The 3916-nt window shown below is 45.5% G+C and overlaps 1 pseudogene; it reads left to right on the forward strand.

The window, feature by feature from the left end:
* The first annotated feature begins 3246 nt into the window (after nucleotides 1-3246).
* On the forward strand, nucleotides 3247-3709 carry LOC102499763 (nuclear cap-binding protein subunit 2 pseudogene; annotated as a pseudogene).
* The last annotated feature ends 207 nt before the right edge of the window (nucleotides 3710-3916 follow it).

The raw sequence follows: 3916 nt of genomic DNA on the forward strand, positions 1-3916 counted from the left end.
CTTAAAGCCCTATAGATGCCCAGGGCTGTCCCCCACGAGCCCAGGCCACATCCTCCAACAGGTCCACTGTGCCACTGGGCTTAGGGTAGGCAATAGACAGGAGGAAGCTCACAAGTTTTTGTCCCATTTCCCCAGTGACCTCCAGCACAACCCAGGCATCTCACCAGTTGTCCTAAAATAGTCACCATTGTCTCCAGATTGGAGCCCAGAGATTCTCACAAGTTCAGAGGGCTAAACATGGAGCCAGAGAACTCCCTGAGAACCCAGGGAAAGTTGTTCCTCCTGTGGGTCAGGGCTCTGAGGACCTGATCTGAACCTTGTCAAGATATGTGCATGGAAAAATATTCAGTATGTGTTGTTAATGTTCCAGAATAACAAACAGACAGAGAGAAAGAGCCTCTGTAACCTTCTGTCCCCATCTCATACATTGGGTAAGTTTCATGGGGATCACGATTACTTGGCTCCATTTGCTCACAAGTTCTTTTATGTTCTAACTGGATTTGCAGTTGTCTCTCCACTTTGTACCCAGGTATTTTTAATTTTATTTTATGGACTTATCTGCTTCTTTACTGAAAATTTGATCACATGTTCACAGAATTGTAGTGAATATTGAACATCTATTTCATATAATAGGGGTCAGAGATGTGTAAGGCCTAGGTTCTGGGCTGGACAGAGAAAGGGTTGCCCACTTCCTTATTGGTCCCTCATCTCTGTAGAGGACACTGAGCCCTGAGACTGACCACTGTTACTGCAGACATGACCAGAGTGTAAAATTATTAGAAAAGCATCAAGAGATAATTTAAATTCAGGAGAATAAAGATGCAGTCTCACATCTAAATGTGCTAGCCAGAGAGGCACCAAATGAGGAAGGGGCAGCAGAAGTCACCCCTGAGCTAGATGTGGTCCCAGGCAGTGTAGTAGTGAGGGAAGCAGACAGGGAAAATACAGGGAGATTTTAGTCTCACTTCCCATGGTCTGGAGCACTCAGCACCAACGCTGCCATGATAAATTTAACAATAATCCTCATCCTTGGGCTATAGCCTGGAGATGTGCAGAACACCTGTACTGGCTGAGGTGCCTTCGAATCCAAAGAAAAGGCTGGGGACCCCAGAGCCCTGGTGCTTATTTGAGTCTGAGTCATAGTACAGGAGAGAACAGGAGGGAGGCTGGTTTCTGCTGGCCCAGGAGGTGCAGAGAGGGGACAGCACAGGCTGGGGGAGGGAACCTGAAAACACAGTCACTCATGAGTGATGGCGTGGGAACCAGAGTAAAGTTTCTTGGGTCTCTTTTCCAGAGAGCAGAATCAGAATACCCCGGTCCCCAAGACCAGTCCCTACCTGTGCAGTGAGAGAGGAACACAAGGAGGAGAGGAGTGCAGGCCATGGTGGACACAAACCCTGGTTCTCACATGGATGGGACTTCCCTAGGCCTCCTTTTCTTCCCACCCTCTGCCACATTACGGGCTCTTCCAGCAAATGTGTGTCCATCTAGTGACTTCCCCTCCCTTCCATGAGCCCTGGCCTGGGGCTCAGCTCACACTGCACACCGAGGAGGAGGGAAGCTGGCTCCACCCTGTGGGGATCTTGGGAGGAAGTACCTGCTCTGACAGCACAGAAGGCCTTGCCCAGGGGACTCTGCCAGTCAAAGAGAACACAGCTGTGTGGTCCCCATCAGAGAGCACAGGGTCTGTCCCAGGCCCAGGTTCCCTTGATTAGTCCTCCCTGAACAGCTTTGAGGTATCACTGGACTATCCTGGGGTTCCCTCTGCTGGTCTCAGTCACACACTTCACTATGGCTTAGAGCCCTTACAGAGCAGTTGGTCTCTGCTGTTCTCCATTTGTTCACTGTCTCTGTTCACATATCCATCGTCTGGTTCCCAGATGGTCAGATTCTGATATATGCAGTGTAATTACCGCAATTTCTCTCTCAGAATACATCTTGCACACATATACATAGAGAATAAAACAAGTTGCCAGTGACACTAGAAGACAGGCTGAAAGAATCTTATATCTTCTTTAGTGTGTGCTTAAGTATGCCATAGTATCTGCTTTCATCTTTCCAACAAGAGTAGAGGTTTGTATCATTCTGGAAGTGTGCCAGATGCTCAGGATGAATGGAGATGAATGCAGAGTTTGTAGCCATTTAAGTCAAGGTTGATTTTCATTATAATCCAGGAAAATATGATTCACAAGAGAACCTAGAAGTATATTTAGTATGTCAATTTCACCTGAAATTTGCTGAGTAATGATAATTTAGTCCTCCCTCTGATTAGGGGGTATTAAGGAAGGTGAAACTCTGTAGAATACATGAAAAATCTAATATATATATATATATATATATATTACAGAGAAGTTACCAGGTCAAATTTTAATATCTGTTAAGCAATTTTCCAGATGTCATTTTTAATGGCTCATAGATGTAAACAGATTCTTGTTTATTTTAGCAGTAATAATGGAAACTCAAAGTGGGGATTAATGGTAACCTCAAAGGTGGGAATGTGTCCCACAAAGTTCGTGTTGAAAACTGAATCCGGAGGGCAGCAGTGTTGGAAGTGGGGACTAATTGGGGCAGTTGTTCCTGTCTGCAGTGGGTGAGTGACAGCCAGAGTGGGCTGTGACATATGTGAACTCAGCACCTGTCACTCCTGATCCCTGGATCCTTCTGCCTTCTACGGTGGGATGACTCACACAAAAGCTTTGTAAGATGTTGGGTCATGCTCTTGGACATCCCAGCCTCCAGAATCTGACCAACTAAGTTCTCCTTCATGGTGAATGACCAACCCGTCTTATTCTGTTCACAAAATAGACTAAAACAGTAACACAGTGCTCTGTCATTGCAAAACCTGTATGTGGTTTTCTGTAACATCCCAGCCTTCTTTGAATGGTGAGAAACCCAAAGTCTTATCCTGCAGGTAGTGTAGCTTGAACTTGACCACCTGAATATCTATAAGGCCTCCCCTTGTCACCCTCACCATCCTCATTCCATTCTTATTGAACTTACCAGGCCTGGGGTCATGACAGCTATTCAATGCAGGAAGTCATCTGTTGTCCTAAATGTCCATGTTTACTTTAACTACAGAGAAAGAGAAAGAAAATTAGAGAGAGAGAGCATAGGGAATGGTTAACTTTATGCTAAAAGTTGTCTGGCCTTTTTCCTGGCTCTAGGAATTTTTTAAGAGAGATTTTTGAGGCCACTACTGCCTTGTTGAACTTGGAGTTGGCAATTCATCATCCACCTCTTTGCACTATGCCTAGTGGTCTCCTGAAGGTGCTGCACAGCAGCTCCTCTGTGGAGCTGAGCCAGTACCAGGACCAGCACTTCCAGAGTGACAATGAAGAATAAGAAAAATTACTAAAGAAAATCTGTACATTGTATATTGGAAATCTTTCCTTTTAAACAAAAGAAGAACAAATCTATTAACTATTTGGCAAAAATATTGACATAAAGAAAATCATTATGGATAAAATGAAGAAAGTAGATGCATCCTGTTTTGTGAAATATTGTTGAAGATCAGATGCAGAAAATGCTGTGCAGTACATAAATGTAACCCATTTGGATGACGACATTATCTGTACAGACTGGGAGTCAGGCTTTAAGGAAGGCAGGCAGTATAAACATGGGAGATCTGGGGGCCATGTATGTGACAAGTATTGGCAGGACTATGATGCCGGGAGAGGAGATTATGGAAAACTAGCACAGGGAACCCACAGTTAGTGTAATGGCTATGTCACTGGACTCCCATGTAGTCGACCGTGGTTTGCGTCCCGGACCCGGTGGCTTAAAACTCACGCCAGGTGCGTGTGTGTGCGTGCCCAGGATCCCAGAATGCAGGAGAAGTGATTGCGGTGTGACCATCCCCCCTGGGGGGTGATTTCTCGCTTTCTGTCTCTATGTCTCTCTCTGTCTGTCTGGCGAG

This window comes from Tupaia chinensis, unplaced genomic scaffold, assembly GCF_000334495.1.
Source record: "Tupaia chinensis unplaced genomic scaffold, TupChi_1.0 Scaffold145452_1, whole genome shotgun sequence".
Classification (NCBI taxonomy): domain Eukaryota; kingdom Metazoa; phylum Chordata; class Mammalia; order Scandentia; family Tupaiidae; genus Tupaia; species Tupaia belangeri.